The sequence below is a fragment of the Perognathus longimembris genome, chromosome 11 (assembly GCF_023159225.1).
Source record: "Perognathus longimembris pacificus isolate PPM17 chromosome 11, ASM2315922v1, whole genome shotgun sequence".
Classification (NCBI taxonomy): domain Eukaryota; kingdom Metazoa; phylum Chordata; class Mammalia; order Rodentia; family Heteromyidae; genus Perognathus; species Perognathus longimembris.
This window is the reverse complement of record NC_063171.1, coordinates 36,711,066-36,731,346: the sequence shown is the minus strand read 5'-3', so window position 1 is coordinate 36,731,346 and position 20,281 is coordinate 36,711,066. Positions and strand designations below refer to the sequence as shown.

At 41.9% G+C, this 20,281-nt stretch overlaps 1 protein-coding gene across 4 annotated transcripts in view; it reads right to left on the bottom strand.

Moving 5' to 3' along the window:
• The window catches only part of Dcaf8 (DDB1 and CUL4 associated factor 8), a 52,363-nt gene extending 33,025 nt beyond the window's left edge, over positions 1 to 19,338 (bottom strand). Inside the window, exons 1-2 of one of the 4 annotated variants that reach the window (XM_048356621.1) lie at positions 19,192 to 19,338; positions 18,018 to 18,091 (exon numbers count right to left, since the gene is read on the bottom strand). The gene's annotated coding sequence lies outside the window, so the exon portion shown is untranslated. The other 3 variants (XM_048356619.1, XM_048356622.1, XM_048356620.1) reach the window with 3 other exon arrangements.
• Between the last annotated feature and the right edge of the window lie 943 nt (positions 19,339 to 20,281).

Genomic DNA, 20,281 nt, shown 5'->3' with positions numbered 1-20,281 from the left:
CAGACCACAGTATCATGATCAATTAGAAACAGGTTTTATATTTTTGTTTCTCCACAACTGAAACTGTCAGCTACACAGTGATCCCACACCTGTAGTGGGAGTTGCTTTCAGAGACCCCTGCAATAGGTGAAAATCCTTCAAAGTAGCAGCATTAGTTGTCTCTCTCAGTATCGTGGTTCACTTATTGCTACTTTGCGGATTCTCTGGAACATAACTCGCGATAGTTGAGGGATCACTATTTACGTCTTGTTTTTTTTAACCCTTGATACAGTGAAGCCACAATAAGTGAACCACAATATAGTGAGGGACGACTGTACCATACTTCTCACCACACTATTATCTACTCCCAAGAAGAATTAAAAATCAGCTCCTGCCAAGGCCTTAGTGGCTCTCACCTGTAATCCTAGCTACTCAGGAGGCTGAGATCTGAGGACTGTGGTCTGAAACCAGCCAGGAAAGGAAAGTCCGTGAGACTCTTCTCCCCAATTAACCACCAAAAAGCTTAAATGGAGCTGGGGACTCCTGTGGAAGATGGCTAGCAATGGACAAAAAAGGCTCAAGGACAGTGCCCAGGCCCTGAACAAGTCCTAGGACAGGCACGAAGCAACAACAAAAGCATTCGTTTTCCCAGCCTCCATGACCAAGAACCAAGGCATAAACTCCTAACCTATTTTCCAGAAGTGAGAAAAAGGGCACCATGAGGTTCAATTCATAACCAGGGTTTCAGAGACATCCCCTGGGAGAAACTGGTCTAAGACTCTTTCAAGGAAGGGATTTTATCTTTGAGGAAAACAGTTGATAGGATGTACTAAAAAACTCAGAAACAGAAAACTGGGGATTCTATATCAACTGTCAACCCTAGGCAGATCACTTCTAACAGTCACATTTTATTTAGAAGCCAGATTTTAACAAAAATCAGTCCTAAATGAATATCACAAGTCTAGGATTCTAGCATATAAGCCAGCTATTAGTAAACTTTGTGCTCTTGGATGAGAGACATGTGTGATCTCTGGACTTTTCTTATCTCTTAAATAACAGTTCAATATCCTTAGTTTAAACCTCCTAAATTCTCCAAACTATAAACTTTTGAACACAAAAAGTTAGAGATTTCAGATTTTCATAAATAGGAGGGATGCTCAGCCAACAGCCTGTACAAATACTCTTAAAAAGGAAAAAAAACAAACCTCTAATATGGCTCTAGGCATTTCCAATAAGGGACACTGAATCTGTAGTAATTTCAGAGATAATAGAATTTCATGTTAAAACTTCTACAGAAGGGTACTCTAGAACAGTGATCTTTATTATACAGATCCTCAATATGTTTATACATTCAGGCAGTCCATATTTAATAGTAACATTAATTTTTCTAAAATAGATACCCAATGGCTATTGCAAGATTCTTTTTCTGCACATTACTGAGTCATCTTGTATAGACCTCAAGTGCATTAAATGCCATTTTGGAGACTTCTCAAAAAGGCAAGATATAGCCAGGCACCAGGGCCTCATGCCTGTAATCCAATTACAGGGCTGAAATCTGAGGACTGTGGTTTGAAGTTAGCTCAGGCATGCCCATGAGACAGTTATCTCTAATTAACCAGTTTAAAGAACAAACAAACAAAACCAAAAAACAGCTAGGCACTGATAGCTCACACCTATAATCCTTGCTACTCAGAAGGTCGAGATTTGAGGGCTATGGTTCAAAGCCGGGCAGGAAGGTCTGTGAAACAAGAGTCTCATAGTTTAGTGGAGATAGCAAAAAAGCCAGAAATGGAGCTATGACTCAAGTGGTATAACGCTAGCCTTGAGTAAAAAGCTCAGGGACAGTGCTCAGACCCTGAGCTAAAGCCCTGGGACTGGCACAAAAACAAAAACAAAAACAAAAAAAAGAGGCTGGGAATGTGGCTTAGTATTAGAGTGCTTGCCTAGCATTCATGAACCCCTGGGGTTGATTCCTCAGTACCACACAAACCAAAAAATTTGGGCTGGGAATGTGGCTTAGTAATAAGAGTGCTTGCCTAGCATGCATAAAGCCCTGGGTTTGATTCCTCAGTAACACATGAACAGAAAAGGGCAGAAGTGGCGCTGTGGCTCAAGTGGTAGAGTGGAGTAGCCTTGAGCAAAACAGGCTCAGAAACAGTGCCCAGGCCCGGAGTTCAAGCCCCAGCAGTGGAAAAATAATAACAATAATCCAGAAGTGGCACTGTGGCTCAAGTGGCAGAGGGCTAGTCTTGAGCAAGAGTCTTAGGGACAGTAACCAGACCCTGAGTTCAAGCCCCAGGACTGGCCAAAACCAACAAAAACACAAAAGTAGAGGTATAGGTCACTTTTGACTAAAAAAGCCAAGCAAAAACATGAGGCCCTAAATTCAATCAAGCCCTAATACCGGCACCAAAAAAAAAAAAAGTCAAGGGTGCCAAGGGTCTGAGGTTCGAGCCCAGGTGCACCTGGAAAGCCTTCCCAGTGGTATGCACAGCGGGGTCAACAGATTCCTCAAGGAACTCGGCAATAAAATGAAGTTCCTCCACAAGAAATAATCCTCACCTCAGCTTCAAGGGACAAACCACTTTGAGAACATTCTGGAAGGTTGGACCCTGGGCTGTTCCTGATACTGGGATAGAGACCAGGACAGGTGCCAACCACCAGACAGGGCCTGCAAACTGTCTGGAACAGCTGCTGTTCCTCAGGGTGCCCTGGAAGGGAACCTCAAATGCAAGCCATTGTTACTGTGCGCTATTCAAATTTTATTTGATCTTAGGTATTAAAAAGAAAAAAAAATGTTTGGGGGCTGGGGATATGGCCTAGTGGCAAGAGTGCTTGCCTCGTGTACATGAGGCCCTGGGTTCGATTCCCCAGCACCACATATACAGAAAATGGCCAGAAGTGGCGCTGTGGCTCAAGTGGCAGAGTGCTAGCCTTGAGCAAGAAGCAGCCAGGGACAGTGCTCAGGCCCTGAGACCAAGCCCCAGGACTGGCCAAAAAAAAAAAAAAAAAGTTTGGATTTTTTTTTTTAATATTAGGTGATAAAAAGAAGTGAAAAAAAAAAGATACTAACTGGGGCTGGGAATATGGCCCAGTGGCAAGAGTACTTGCCTTGTATACATGAAGCCCTGGGTTCAATTCCCCAGCACCACATATATAGAAAATGGCCAGAAGTGGCGCTGTGGCTCAAGAGGTAAAGTGCTAGCCTTGAGCAAAAAGAAGCCAGGGACGGTGCTCAGGCCCTGAGTTCAAGGCCCTGGACTGGCAAAAAAAAAGATACTAACTTTTGTATTACAATATACTAGGAGAAGAGGAGAAAAGAAAGTAAAAAAAAAAAAACAGGAAGGAACAAGGTAAGCAGGGAGGGAGTCAAAACCAATTCAACTCTAGTGGCTAGTGCAGAAATTAGTGGGATAACCTGCTATAGACTAAATTGTATTTTGCTCCCTCCTAAATTCATATAGTGAAGGTTCAGTATGACAAGAGATCAAGGAAATAATCCAGTATACAAGAAGTAATAAGAGTAAAAGCTTTCACTACAGTGCCCTAAGAGAGACACCAGAATTTTCCCCTTTTTCTACTCTGCCACATAAGGTCAGTGACAACATAGGCATTTACAAGCTAAGAAGAAAGCCTTCACCAAAATTCAATCATATTGGCACTTTGACCTTGTATGAGTGAGTACTCTCCAGGACTATAGGAAAAATGAACTCTTGTTATGACAGCCTGAGCTATATCCAAATTAAAACAGGTGAAGATACTATCTGCCTTTGGACTCTAATATTGGAATCACCTTAGAATTTCTTACATTCACCAACAAAATACAATCTTATTTTATAATCTGAAGTTAGGGACTATATTTGAGTAAAACACAAACCATAAACCATTCATTCCATTTATTATGTTTTTGTTTTGTTTTTTGTTGCCAGTCCTGGGGCGTGGACTCAGGGCCTGAGCACTGTCCCTGGCTTCTTTTTTCTCAAGGCTAGCACTCTACCTCTTGAGCCACAGCGCCACTTCCAGCTTTTTTCTATATATGTGGTGCTGAGGAATCGAACCCAGGGCTTCATGTATACGAGGCAAGCACTTTACCACTAGGCCATATTCCCAGCCTCATTCCGTTTATTATATTACCAACAAATTTATTGTTTTTTCTTTGGTCAATTTCCTAGAAAAATCTAGTACAGAGCAAACCATGCTGAGCTACAAGAACAGATGAGCTCACTGCCCCAGGTAGCTGGAGCAGTTTAATTAGATTAGCTATATAGCCTATATTCTAAAAATAACTATAACTCCTGCTAAACTGAAGGTTTAAGAGTAAACTACTAGAGCATGAGGGAAAAGACCCAGGTATCGTTTTAATTTCATTAACAAATTCTACTGACCTCCATGTTTTTCTCTTAGTAAATGACAAAATCAAAGAACAACCAAGCAAGTATCTCTTGTTTAGAATCATCAGCACTTTTCCCTTCAAATACCGATGAAAGACTTGTACAAGAGACAATAGATATTCCAACGCAAGAAAAACTCAACCTCTATGTTGAACAATATATAAAAACTAAAAATGGATTAGCTAGGGTGCGTGCAGCTCAACAGTAGGGCAAGTGTTTCACATGCAAAAAAACTCTGAGTTCACATGTGAAAAGCTCTGGGTTCAATTCACAGCATTCAAAAAGTAAACATGTAGGGCTGGGAAAGTGGCTTAGCGGTAGAATGCTTGCCTAGCATGGGTTTGATTTCTCAGTTCCATATAAGCAGAAAATGCTGGAAGTGGCACTGTTGTTCAAGTGGTAGAGTGCTAGCCTTGAGCAAAAGAAGCTCAAGGGCAGTGCCCAGGCCCTGAGTTCAAGCTCGAGGACAAAAAAAAAAAGAAAAGAAAAAAGTAAACATGTAAATAAGCAAACCATATATCTAAATGCTTAAGTTAAAGTAACACAGCTGCTTGAAGAAAATAAAGGACATAATCTTTCTGACTTTGCATCTATTTCTAGGGACAGGGCACAAGAGTAAAAGAAAAATTAATATAAATGGACTTATCAAAATTAAAATCTCTTAAACAGATTCTGTTAAGACAATGAAAATCTATAAACTGTAAGAAAGTATCTGTAGACCATGTGATAAAGGATAACCATAATAAATTTTAAAATTCTTACACTAGTCACCTGAAAAGATTCTCTACATTATTAACAATTAGAAAATATGAATTAAAACTGCAGTAAGAATCCACTAAGCACCTTTTAGAATGGCTAAAATTTTTTAAGATTCTGCTGGGCACTTGTGGCTCATGCCTGTAATTCTAGCATGCAGGAGGCTGAGATCTGAGGATCTTGGTTTGAAGCCAGCCTGAGCAAGAAGATACATGAGACTTGTATCTTCAATTAACCACCAAAAAGCTGGTGGAGCTGTGGCTCAAGTGGTAGTGCTAAGCTTTGAGAACAAAAGCTCAGGGCAGTGTCCAGGCCGAGTTCAACCCCAGAACAGGCACACACATGCCTGCACGTGCATACATGCGCACACACACACAGAATCTGGGCTCAAGTGGTTCACATCTATAATCCTAGCCATTCACAAGGCTGTTTGTAGACCAATGTTCCAAGCCAGACTGGGCAGACAATCCTCAAGATTCTTAGTTCCAGTTAATGAGCACAAAGCTGGAATTGAAGCTGGAGCCAGTGGCTCAAGCCTGTAATCCTATCTACTCAGGAGGCTGAAAATTGAAGATCATGGTTTGAAGCCAGCCAGGAGATTCTTATTGCCAATAAATTACCCAGAAAAAGCTGGATGTGGCACTGGAGCTCAAATGATAAAGTGCTAGCTAGGCTCAGGAACAGCACCTAGCCCCTATGTTCAAAAGCCCCAGGACTGGCAAAAAAAAAAAGAATGCAAGAGAAGGGGTGACACTGTCCATAAAAAGAGTACTCTTCATCTGACTTCTCTCGGTATATCATGTACATTTATTTATTTATTTGTTTGTTTGTTTTTGTACCAGTCCTAGGCCTTCGACTCAGGGCCTGAGTACTGTCCCTGGCTTCCTTTTGCTCAAGGCTAACACTCTGCCACTCGAGCCACAGAGCCACTTCTGGCCGTTTTGTATATATGTGGTGCTGGGGAATCGAATCCAGGGCTTCATGTATATGAGGCAAGCACTCTTGCCACTAGGCCATATTCCCAGCCCCACTAAATCACTTTTATAATAACAATTTAAAGTATTTTTAAAAGAATTTGAATAAGGAACATATGCTTTGTATTACTTATTCTCACACATAAAATGATACAGTCAACATGAAAATTATTTGGCAGATTATTATTAGGTAAAACTTAAAACATACAGGAATCCCACTCTAAGATTTCATGATACTCCCCCGACCCACCAAAGATCTGAGGATTATAGTTTTGAAAGCCAGCCTGGACAAGAAGTTCTTCCATACTCTTATCTCCAATTAACTACCAATAAAGCCAGAATTGGAGCTGTGGCTCAAATAGTAGCCTTGAGCAAAAATATTCAGGGCAGTACCCAGGCCCTGAGTTTAAGCCCCAGGACTAGAACTGACAAACACACACACACACACACACACACACACACACACACACACACACACACATGCATGCACGCAAATGAAAATGGATGTCCACACACATGCACACAAATGAAAATGGATGTCCACAAAACTTTAAAACTCACCGGTAAACATTTAATTTTACTTTGATTTATTTTTAAAACTGGAAATAATCAAATATTCTTCACCTGGGTCAGAGATAAACATAATGTGGCATGTCCAATGTAACAATACCAAACAACAATGAAAGAATGAACTATTGATACAAGAAGCAATATGGACAGATCTCAAATATGTTATACTAAGCACAACACCAGAGTCAAATAACTATATTTGACATTGGTATATACCATATGATTCCTATAGTACTTTATGTAAAAGGTAAATCTGAAGATAGAAAATAGATCTCTTCAAGCCCCACGATCATCAAAAAAAAAAAAAAAAAAAAGAAAGAATTGAACTCAACTCCCATGATTTATGTGGCTCTAGTATTTTTTCAGGCCAATACATGCCTCATTCTGTTTCTTAGCTGTCAACTTTCCAACATATCCATATTAAAATGAGGCAAGGGGGCTGGGGATATGGCCTAGTGGCAAGAGTGCTTGGCTTGTATACATGAGGCCGTGGGTTCAATTCCCCAGCACCACATATACAGAAAAAGGCCAGAAGTGGTGCTGTGGCTCGAGTGGCAGAGTGCTAGCCTTGAGCAAAAAGAAGCCAGGGTCAGTGCTCAGGCCCTAAGTCCAAGCCCCAGGACTGGCCAAAAAAAAAAAAAAAAATGAGGCAAGGTTTTAGACTTCTTCTGAAATTCAACGATGAGGTTACCAAAATACTTCACAGTTCCTTATTCCTCTTGAGAGGGCAGATGTCACATACCACTTATAAATTAATAGCTGTCAGGACTGATCTCGAGTCAAAGGTTACAAATTTGTTTTTCTTGGTCCCACAATCATCTGTTACCAACCAGTTCCACCCTATTCAGTAGAAATTTTTCTTTCAAGATGAAATGGCTCATCTAAAACAAATTTTCCTTGGATTTGGGATATGGCAAGAGGTACAGTTTACCTAAGCAAGTAAAAAGCCTTGGGTTCAACTTGCCTTGAAAATCAATTCCTTACCTTAAAATGTATTTTTGCAGCTGGGAATATGGCCTAGTGGCAAGAATGCTTGCCTCGTATACACGAAGCCCTGGGTTCGATTCCCTAGCACCACATATATAGAAAACGGCAAGTGGCAGAGTGCTAGCCTTGAGCAAAAAGCAGCCAGGGACAGTGCTCAGGCCCTGAGTTCAAGGCCCAGGACTGGCAAAAAAAAAAAAATGTAGTTTTGCTTCATAGTAAACTCTTTTTCTTTTTTTTTTTCCATTGTGGGGCATGGACTCTTGGGCCTGAGCCGCTGTCCATGAGCTCTGCAGCTCAATGCTAACACTCTACCACTTTGAGCCATAATGCCTCTTCCAGTTTTCTGATGGTTAATTGGAGATAAGTCTCACAGACTTTCCTGTCAGGGCTGGCTTTAAATTGTGATCCTCATATCTCAGCCTCCTAAGTAGCTAGGATTATAGGCAAGAGCCACCAGTGCCCGGCTACATAGGAAACACTTTTTCAGACAAATTTTCTACTACTGCTGCCAGCTACAGTCAAATAGTATAAATGCTTATTAATCTGGGAACTTCAGGGCACTAAAATTCTAAGGATTATCTCAAAGAGCATGAAACTCGTATTATATAAACAAGTATTGGCAAACAGGACATTAGGCACTTTCTACTAATTATTAGGAATGACTGAATATCCAACATTGACTCCTCAGGCTTCATGGTGGAGAAAAACACTTGGGATGTTTCTCAACCAGGGAAGTTATTTTCTATACCTTCTATGCAAAAAAACTGACAACACAAGGCAACCCAATTGTACACAGGCACAAGGTAACCCATTTTTGTTCAGATTATAGGACTTTGGCACCACCCTGTGGCCCATCTGTACACAAGCTAATATGTGACAATGTACCAGGCAATATAGAAGCTATAATCATCCACCAATCCCTTTTGTAGCCAATTAATTAGGAAATATAATTAATTAGGAAATATGGCTATAATTTAAGAAATACAATTATCGGTATTATTTTTAAAAAAGAAAAATATAGAAGGATGAGGCAGGAGGCTCTCAAGTTCAAAGCCAACTGAGGCCACATAGCCTGCCTCAAAAAGGAAAAAAAAATAGAGAGATGTTGTAGTTTAATAGAAGAAATGATTATGTTTAGTTTCAGGGAGGAAAAAAAGGAAAAGTGTCCATGGAAAATTGGCTTTTCATATGGAGTTTGAAGGAAGGAAAGAACTATAACAGGTAGAGTTGAAGGGAAAAAAAGAAATTATGAAGGTCCTTAAAAAATGATGTGGAAGTTAGAAACCTGCTAGTTCAAGAAAATATATGCGTAGTCTTCTTTGGTTATATGGTAGGTATTTTGATAAATTTAAAAGTAAAGTAGAAGACTGGGAGGCCCCAGTACATGTGGCAGAGTTTGTCTAGTATACTAAAGGCTAGGTATGGTGTTTTAAGACTGTAATCTTAGCACTTAAGAGGCTAAGGCAGGAAGATCAGAGTTCAAAGTCAGGTTGGGCTATACAGAGAGACCCACATCCCAAAATAATAATAAAACTATAGTAAAAAGCTAGAGGTGAAATAGCTCAGTGTTAACAATGGTAAAAGCTAGCAAACAGAAGATTTGGGTAAAGTGCTCCACATAGGAAGAAAAACAAAAACCATTACAGAAGAAGACTGAGATGTGTGTTTTATATCACAGAAATTATTTTATAGAGATAGCAAGAGGGGTTGAAATCGACAGAAAAGAAGAAACAAGTTTAAAAATTATAATTGCCAAAATAATGTATAGCAGTAAATAGTATTTAGCTTCAGAATCAGTTAATGAAGCTAAAAAAGTCAAAAGACAAGTCATGAGTCTGGAAATTAAATGCCACAAATGAGAAACTGACATGTGAAGAAAAGCTTAATTTTATTTTTAATGTGTTTATATCTTAGAAAGGTAGTGAGAAATCAATGCAGACAGCCTCTTAAACAAATGGTGCTCGCAAAACTAGATACTCACATGCAATAAACTAAAACTAGATCCTTACCTATTACCTTGCACCAGCATCAATTCAAAATTGATCAAAAATCTCAATGTAAGACCTGGAACTATGTAAGCAAGGAGCAAGAGAAACATTAGGATTCCTTGGCACAGGAAGAACTTTCTGAGTAAAGATCCAAAGCACAGCAAACCAAAGAAAGACTTGATAAATGGACTGCATCAAACTAAACTTTCTGCACAGCAAAGGACATAGCAAGCAAACTAAAAAGACAGCCTACAGGATGGGAGATTTTTGCCAGCTACTCATCAGACAATGGTCTAATATCTAGAATATGCAGAGAAAATTAAACTCTCAAAAACCCAACAACGTGATTAATAAATGGACTATGGAGCTAAAGAATCTTCTCAGAACAAATAAAAATGGCCAACAGACACACAAGGAAATGCTCAAAACCTATAGCAATAAAGAAAATGCAAATAAGCTTGGCGCCAGTGGCTCATTCCTATAATCCTAGCTACTCAGGAAGCTGAGATCTGAGGATAGCAGTTCAGCCAGCCTGGGCAAGAAAGTCCATGAGACCCTTATCTCCAATAAACCAGTCAGAAAACCAGAAGTAGCACGGTGGCTCAATTGGTAGAAAGCTAGCTTTGAGCTGAAGAGCTCAGGGACAGTGCCCAGGCCCAGAGTTCAAGCCCCAAACCCACAACCCCCCCAAAATAAGGGGAAAATAAAGGCCCTGAGTTCCTACACATAGATATACTGTAGGTGGTCAAACACTGTCCTGTACATGTCAAATTTCCTAATACTACAGACATGGAGTTGAGGGCCAGAATCTTGGTCAAAGTCACACAGCTAATCAGCATGAGATCCAGACTTTATAATTTTCGGGCTGAGGCTCCTCTATACAAAGATAGTTCCAAGCTAATTTGTATTATTTTTTTCTACTTCATCTTAGGTACCACACGTTTCCTAGAGAAGTCTTGTTTTCTTTGCCACTCAGCAATGATTCTCCAAAAACTGTACAAAAGGGCTGGGAACATGGCTTAGTGGTAGAGTGCTTGCGTAGCACGTATGAAGCCTAGGGTTCAATTCCTCAGTACGACATCAACAGAAAAAGCCAGAAGTGGCACTGTGGCTCAAGAGTGTTAGCCTTGCACAAAAGCAGCTCAGGGATTCACATTCACACACACACACACACACACACACACACACACACAAAGGAATTTAGAGACTACAACAAGTTTGAGATCAGCCTGGACTATATAGTGAGCCTGTGTCTTTAAAAAAAATTTTCAGAAAACTGTTAATGACTTCCTTAGCACATTTATTTCTCTGAACTGAGGCAAAGGAAACCTTGGAACCAATCATATAGCCTCCTTCTCTTTAAGTTCTCCCTCTTCAAACTTCCAATTATACCCAAGAAGGAAAAGCAATCACCATAGATACTGGTAAAGAAGATGAGGAAATCCTCCATCAACCAAAGGATGAATATGAAACTCTACTACTTCTTTGAACTAATACCTTCTCTTTCTGATGGTAATGCACAAATGCCTACTGTTGTGGTTTATAGGCTTGCTTTCTTGCTTGCTTTTCCTTTTTTTCTTGTCAGTCCTGGGGCTTGAACTCAAGACATGGTAACTGTCCTCAAGCTTCTCTTCTCAAGACTAGTACTCTCCACTTTGAGCCATAGTGCCATTTCTAGTTTTCTGGTGATTAGTTGGAGATAAGAGTCTCATAACCTTTCCTGCTCAGGCTGGCTTTGAACCCCCATTCTCAGATCTCTGCTTCCTGAGTAGCTAGGATTACAAGTGTAAGCCACCAGTGCCTGGCTTATGCTTTAATTCTAACAACAGTATTTCCAAATGTTAGGAATGTCCTATAGCCCTTAAGAGATGCTCTCCAGCAGCAAAGCTAAAAACTTTGATAACATTCAAGGCTACTTATCTCAATTTAAGTAATTCTAAGTGAGACATATTTTCCATTGTGTTTCCACCATGATTTACGCACCAGAACTTAGTTCCCATTACCAGTTTTTGCCATTTATACTTTAAACTTTTCTTAAATCACTGGAAAAAATACTATAACAGAGATGAAAGGTTAATGCTCCAAAAGTAGTACCTACAAATTAAAAAAAGAAAAAAAGACAGAGGCTTAAAACAACAGTGCCCTCCTACCTCTCTTAGGTTAGAAGGTCCTGTCTAAGGCTGGTCCTGAAAGTTCCCCAAAACATGTCTGGTACTGTGGCAATGACTAAAGTACCAGAGAAAGTCTCTTGGATACCACTAGAGGTAAACTTTACATTAGCTCTTCAAATGGCTAAGAAAAACCAGAAAGAACCACATAAAGACATGTAATGGAGTACAGTGATCCCTATAATAGTGGGAGTTACTTCCAGAGACCCCCACGATAGGTGAAAATTCCCAAAGTGCAGCATTGTATAGTCATCCCTGGCTATATCACAGTTCACTTATTGCTACTTCACCAATTTTCACCTATAGCAGGGGTCTATGGAATGGCTAGTCTGCGATAGATGAGGAATCACTATTTATGTAATTACATAAAGCCACAATATGTAAACAATGATACAGCAAGGAACAACTGTATAAATGTTCTACCAAGAACTTGGGCAAACCACTTTAAACAGCATTCTTAAGTGTAAAAGCAAATATCTAACCTTTCATATAATAATGAAAATTTTGCAATGACCCAAGTCATCAGACAGATTACTTTTTAGTAATGTCAATTATCTCTAACACATTAACCAATCCCAACTCCCTTGGCAAACTCAGGTTATCTCTTTTTTTTTTTTTGGCCAGTCCTGGGGCTTGGACTCTGGGCCTGAGCACTGTCCCTGGCTTCTTTTTGCTCAAGGCTAGCACTCTGCCACTTGAGACACAGCGCCACTTCTGGCCATTTTCTGTATATGTGGTGCTGGGGAATCGAGCCCAGGGCCTCATGTATATGAGGCAGGCACTCTTGCACTAGGCCATATCCCCAGCCCCTCAGGTGATCTCAGTTCATTAATTTATCTGTATTTCTGAGGTATGCTAGTAAAAACTGAGTGAAAAATTGAGCTTTTTACAACAGAAACTATATCCTGTTGAGATAAAAAAAAAAATTTGGTTCAAAGAGGTGAGCAAAGCCAGGTACTAGTAACTCAGGCACCTAATTCTAGTTACTCAGGAGGCTGAGATCTGAGGATTACAATTTGAAGCCAGCCTAGGCAGACAAACCCAAGACTCCTATCTCCAATTAACCATTGACTAATTAACCAGCAAAAAGGTGGAAGTGGAGGTGTGACTCAAGTGGTAAACTGCCAGCTTTGGGCAAGAAAGCTAAGAGCACAAAGCCCTGAGTTCAAGCTCCAGTATCACCACACACACAAAAAAGTGAGCAATTAAAAATTCATCACAGGGCTGGGGATATGGCCTAGTGGCAAGAGTGCTTGCCTCATATACTTGAAGCCCTGGGTTCGATTCCCCAGCACCACATATACAAAAAATGGCCAGAAGTGGCGCTGTGACTCAAGTGGCAGAGTGCTAGCCTTGAGCAAAAAGAAGCCAGGGACAGTGCTCAGGCCTTGAGTCCAAGGCCTAGGACTGGCAAAAAAAAAAAAAAAAAAAAATTCATCACAGAGTTTTGAGGTAGAAGCAGGGCCTTATGTGTGTTAAGCAGTGACTGTAGCACTGAGCTACATCTTCAGCTCAACGCATACTAATTTCTGAAAGGTTTTCAATGGCTTTCTTCTCAGTCTAAGAGAATGGCGGAATTAATAAATAGGGCAGGTAGCCCCTTGGTCAGAATTTTTATTTTGGCAGGATCGGAATTTAAACTCAGAAATGTGATCTTACTAGGCTTATACGCTACCACTTGAGCCATATCTCCAATCTAATTTGTATAGGTTATCTTCAAAATAGGACCTTTCAAACTTTTCTGCCTGGACTGGCCTCAAATTGCAAGCTTTCTGCTCTTAGCCTCCCAAGCAGCTAGGATTACAGGCATGAGCCATGGCACCTGGCTGTAAACTGACTTCAACAGCTATTAAGTTTCTTAAGCTGTTTATAAAAATTAAAGACAAAGTGTTCATTATTACTGTAAAGCTAATCTAAAACTCACCAAATTGTAGCACAGAACCACTCTTATCTAAGGAGGATATGTTCCAAGACCCTAGTGGATATGAGAAACTGCAGGTATCAAGTTCTACATATACTATATGTTTTTCCTAGAAATACATGCCTGTGTAAGTTTAATTATAAATTATACTCAGTAGAGATTAATTACTCCATCAATATGTTACAATAAAAGTTATCACAATACCATGTCTCTCAAAACATTTTATTGTACTATAGATCTCATCACAGTGTAAGATTTTTGTTCTTGGCTAGGAATGTGGCTTAGTGGTAGAGGGGTTGCCTAGCATGCATGAAGCTCTAGGTTTGGCTCCTCAGTACCACATGTACAGAAAAAACAAGAAGTGGCACTGTGGCTCAAGTGGTAGAGTGCTAGTCTTGAGCAAAAGAAGCTCGAGGACAGTGCCAAGGCCCAGAGTTCAAATCCCAGGGCTAGCAAAAAAATATATTTTTGTTCTTTTTTTATTTTAAGATGGACTCACGATGTTGCCCAAGTTGGCCTCAAACTGAAGATTCACCTTCCTCAGCCTCCCAAATAGGTAGAATTACAAACATGTCCACGAAACTTGGCTTTCCTTTATTAAAAACTTTTTACCTCACAGGAGGATTCTATTGTTGTCATTACGTTTAATGTTCTAGGTGAATTTCCTTTGGCATACCCCACATGGTTACTGTATATTATTTTGGTACACTGGATATTGTATATATGCTTACCTGAACTAGGGAAAGGAAAGAAAAATGAGGGAGGGTGTAACAAATATGACAAGAATTGTACTCACTACCTTATTACGTAACTGCACCCACTGCACATCACTTTGTCAATACAATTTAATTAAAAAAAATAAACTTTTACCTTTTCACTTAAAGGAGACACTTCATTTAAAGGAGGCACACTTCTATGGTACACCTAAAGCACCAAAGTACTTAGGGCTATTAGTAAGGGTTATTTGAACACAAGCATTACAAGTCATCTGATAAGCCAGATTACTACTAAGTGACTAATGGAGTAGTATATACAGCTTAGATACACTACACAAAGAGATGATTCATGTCCTAGACATGTCTACTCAGAAAAGCACACAACTTGAAAACTAATGAGTTCTTTCTAGACTTTTCTATCTAATACTTCTGCACTGAAGCTGGACATACAAATCTAAACTATAAGCTGTGTGCCAATGGCTCATGTCTGTTATCCTGGCTACTCAGGAGGCTAAGATCTGAGGATCATGGCCAGCCCACGCAACAAAGTCTATGGCACTCTTATCTCTGACTAACCACCAAAAAGCCAGAAGTGGAGCTGTAGTTCAAGTGGTAGAGTGCTAGCCTTGAGGAAAAAAGCTCAGGGACAGCAACGCAGGACTAGAACCACCTCAAAAATAAACACAAAAGGGGCTGGGAATATGGCGTAGTGGCAAGAGTGCTTGCCTCGTATACATGAGGCCCTGGGTTTGATTCCTCAGCACCACATTTACAGAAAATGGCCAGAAGTGGTGCTGTGGCTCAAGTGGCAGAGTGCTAGCCTTGAGCAAAAAAGAAGCCAGAGACAGTGCTCAGGCCCTGAGTTCAAGGCCCAGGACTGGCCAAAAACTAAATAAATAAATAAATAAAAACAGTAAGGAGTCCTACTCTGTACTCTACTCAGTTACTACTTCCATGCCAGATGCTGATTTAATTCACTCGGATGCTTGGGTTTCAAAAGGGTGAGGATGAAGAGCAGCTTGGCATGCTAATCCACTTTAAAAAACAAAAGCAAAAACCGGGTCCTGGTGGGTCACGCCTATAATGCTAGCTACTCAAGGAGGCTGAGATCTGAAGATCATAGTTCAAAGCCAGATGGAAAGGAAAGTCAGTGAGAATCTTATCTCTAATACCAGAAAACTAGAAGTGGCACTGTGGCTCAAAGTGGCAGAGTACTAGCCTTGAGCTGAAGAACTCAGGGGCAGTGCCCAGGCTCAGAGCTCAAGTCCCACGACCAACTAAAAGAGATAAAGAGAGAGAGAGAGAGAGAGCTCTCTCTGGAGCTCAGGAAGTGCCCCAGGCCATGAGTTCAAACTGAGGAAGTGCCCCAGGCCCTGAGCTCAAGTCCCAGGATGGACTGACAGACCAACCAACAAATAAATAAAACTAATTCAATCTCAGAGACTAAAATTTCAAAAAAAAAAAAAATGTAGAATTTGGTCACTTCGTGTCTTTAAAAGTCTATCTATATTCTTAGATAGTACCTGAAAAATATCTTCAGGAAGCTTAAGGATTTTATAGCTGTCATTCATAGACTAACATTAACTGTCTGTATACAACTTTTTTCTGCAGGTTTTTTTTTTTTTGGGGGGGGGTGCGGGACCTGAAAAAGAAGCATCTAAGCCAATAGTCCTTTTTATTATTTTTGTCATCGTAAGACTTGAACTCAGGGCTGGGCTCTGTCCCTAAGTTCTTTTGCTCAAGGCTAGTGCTCTACCACTTTCAGTCACAACACAACTTCAGGTTTTCTGATGGTTAATTGGAGATAGGAGTCTCACAGAGTTTCCTGCCTGGGCTGGCTTTGAACTGTGATCCTCAGATCTCAGCTTCTTGAGTAGCCAGGATTATAGGCACCCAGCAACAGTCAATATTCTTTCATGCCTAGCATGTTGAGTGCTTGCATGAAGTCCTAGGTTCGATTGTCAAAACCACATAAACAAAAAAAGACGGAAATGGTGCTGTGGCTCAAGTGGTAGAGTGCTACCCTTAAGCAGAAAAAGGCTCAGGACAGAGCCCAGGTCCTGAGTTCAAGCCCCAGAACCAGCAGGGGCGGGGGGAAAGGGCTGGGAATATGGCCTAGTGGTAGAGTGCTCGCCTCATATACATGAAGCCCTGGGTTCGATTCCTGAGTACCACATATATAGATAAAAGCCATAAGTGGTGCTGTGGCTAAAGTGGTAGAGTGCTAGCTTTGAGCAAAGAGAAGCCAGGGACAATGCTCAGGCCCTGAGTCCAAGGCCCAGGACTGGCAAAAAAGAAAAGAAAAAAGGAATGCATTCAGAAATATACATACACCAACAAATAATATTCCTTCTGTCCTGTGTTCATAAACCCCTACCAGACTTTCCCATATCAAGTTTAGAAGACAATAATACATGGGCACTTACAAAGCACACATCAAAGCTGAGCCATTAATTAGAGGGGATAGGGATGTTATTTATTGGTGGACCATTTACTGAATGAGAGTCCCTAGGTTCAGTCTCCAGTATTATAAAGGGAGAAAATATGAGAATAAGTAATTTGTCTAAAATTACATGTCTAATAAATACTATTTCTTAAACCCGAGTCTGTCCAACTCTAAAGATTATTTTCCCTTATGTCTTACACATACATATCATTAAAATTCTTATTCCTGTCCATAATGAACATTTTAATCTGGGGACCACATATAAAATTCACCAGTGTCACTCTCAAACTTTTTCTTATTGCAAATCAGAAAGATAATAAGAACTGGCTAAGTCTACCTTCCAGAGCTACTCAGCTCTTCTATCATATCCTATAAGGCTCCAACCACCATAATACCCTCTGCTACCAGAAACCTAAAAGCCTTATAAAAACTACATTCATAAGTATGTTCTCCCTCTCTTCTTGGCACTGGTCCATGTGGCTGAATGCACAATATGAGTCTTCTAACCAAGAGTACTTCAGACCAACTACAAATGAGCAGCTACCATTTCATCTTTTTCACCAAACACTTCCAAGTATGTTCTGAAAGGCTGACATGGATTGGACTAGGACACCAATTAAATGCATCATTCATCACTTGCAGTTTATAGTCACAGTGGCTAAATATTCTCTACATGGCAAGGATGACAACACAAAGCCCTGAAAGGGGAAGATACTTCACCGGACAAAAGACTGAGCAGAACTCAGACAAACTAATTCTCAATTCTTTTTAGACATTAGAAAACATGATCCACACAAAGGCAAAACACAAGGCAAATGGGTAAAGAAAAAAAAAGCAGACCTGGAGGTACACATACGTACATGTATGTACCTACATTGTACGTATGTACACACACACTTCTAGACTTAACTCCAATCATTTGAAAATATACACGAATAGTTTAGGAAGGTCAGAATGCTCACAGCCAGTAACATTTGTAAGAAGTAATTAAACCATGCTGGAATCCAGCCAAGAACAATACACAGTCTTCTGAAAATTGTGGCTTTAGTGGTCAACACTTGGGCATCAGGGCAGGGTCTGTCTTGAACGCAGAAAATTAAATGCCTTCAACTCCCACTCACCTTTCCTCCTTTTATCACTGAAGTAAGGCCAGGCTGAGCTCCTGAGAAAATAGGTCTGGAGGTTCACTGAAGGACTAAGAAAAGTTAAAAATTTATATGGCAAAGATGTCTCTTCTGCTAAACATCACAAAAGTATTTATGAATACATTTAGTATCTTTTTAGACCTCCTCAGAACTATTTAAAACCAGAAAAACTTACCTAAGTCTGACTCACAACAAAACCTACACACACACATACACACACTCACACACGTAAAACAAACAAGATATTTAAAAGCTAGACAAGTAATTTTCCAGCTCCACAAAAAAACAGAGGTCATCTAAAAGGTAAACCCTGATTTTTTTTTTTCAACGATAAGTCAAAACGAACCAACCTCTCAACCAGAAGCTAGAGTAGGGGGAGGGGGGGAATCCGGAGAGAATGTGATAGCGCCAGTGCTGGTTTGTTTACAGAGACTCCAGCAACAATCCCACGAGTCAGAAATTCTAGCCACCAGATGCTTTCCAACTAACCGGGACCAAATGGGACCGTCCTAAGGTGTCCTAAAAGGCTTGGGGGAGGGCGAGCTGGGCCACGGGGGTTAACAACACAGAGGACAAGACCCGACGACCACCGCGGGCAGCCGCGGGCTTTCCCCGGGCTCAGCCTTCCGTACACGGTGCGGGCCGGAGACACGGGGTGGGGGAGGGGGGCGCGCCGAGCGGCAGCCCCGAGGTGACGCGGAGACGCGGGGGCGAGCCGGGTCCCCCCAGATTAAGGGAGGGCTGGGGGCACACAAACGGGTCACCCGGCGGAGCAAAACGTCCCTGTGAGTTTGGGGGCTGCCTCTCAGAGGCACTCAGGGGGCTGACCTGAGGAAAGGACAAGCCGTCCTCCCGGGACTGACCCGCGGCGTGGGGGGAGAAGCCCTACGCCATAGGAGCTGAAGGAGAGGACCAGGCCCGTCCTGAGGGGAACCGGTCGGAGGGAAAGGGGGACAGGCCGGGCCGCAACAAGACACGGACCGGGTAGGTCAAGGGGGGGTGTCCAGCCGGGGCAGTTACAAGCACGGGAGCCGGCGAGGCTCGGCGGCCCGCTTCCCGTCTTGGGTCATCCTTTTGCCAGCGGCTGCTCCAACTGTTCCAGGCCCAGCCGCCCCGTCCACTGCCGCCACCAACGCCGCCGCCATCTTACACTGGCCAGTGGCCGCCACCACCACCACCACCGCCTCCGCTCTCTGCGCCTGCGCCTGCGCCGCCGCGCTTTCCGGCCCCGTTTGCGACGCTCCGCTCGCGAAGGCGGGGGGGACGAGTGGTCGCGCGAGCTCGCGGCTCCCAACCCTTCTTGGAGGACGCGGAGGGGGCGGGGCTTAGGGCCAACAGAAAACCACGAGGGGCGCGTGCGCACTGCGCGGCAGGCCGAGTTGTTTTTGTCCCGGCGTTCCGAGTTGGCGTCTCCTGAGGGGCTTCCTAGTGTCGTCGCGGAAATCGACGTAATTTCCAGGGGACCATCGGCAGATTACGGAGTGACTTCCAGTCTCGCCGGGTCCTGCCACCTTTTTCTTCTGAAACTCCTTTCTCCTCCCACAACTTGGTTTCCTTAGAGTGGCTTCCAGGCTATGGAAGTCCGCTTCCCCCATTTACCCTTTGTGGCCAGCCCCACCGTGGATTTTCACCCATGTTTATACTTTTTCCTCTTCTGTTTTTAAGGAGACTCAGAAGCTATTCTGAAGAGAAGGACCGTGCTCATTGCTTGGTGCTCATACCCAAAGGAAACCTGCAGTGGATTTCTCCCAGCTGCCAGGCTGGGGAACGTGTGTGTGTTGTTTATTTTTCTTTAGTCACAAGGCCAAAGTGCGAGAATTAGACTCCTTACCTCCTGTCTTCCGTTACCATCCTGTTCCAAGTCGTATATTACTTAACTGCTTGCTGCAATAAACACGCAGCTGGTTTGTCTACTTCCGTTAGGAGCCTGCCACAGTTAATTAAACAGAGGACAGCCAGAGTGACATTTTAAAATGTTAGATCATGGTCCCTCGCTCGAAACATCCAATAGTTTCCCATCACAGAAGGAAAAAAATCTAGCCTCCGTGGCTAGAGCTGAGTTAGGTAGGTACTGTAGGAAGAGATAAAAGGATTTGTTTTATTTTCTTGGAATGTCCATCTGCTAAATCTCTCCATTTAAATCAGGTCTGTATTCAAACAGCTCCTAAGAGAGGTGGTTCTTTACTGTCCAGAACTGCACGCCCATCATTCACTTCTGTCTCCTTATTCTTAATTTCTTT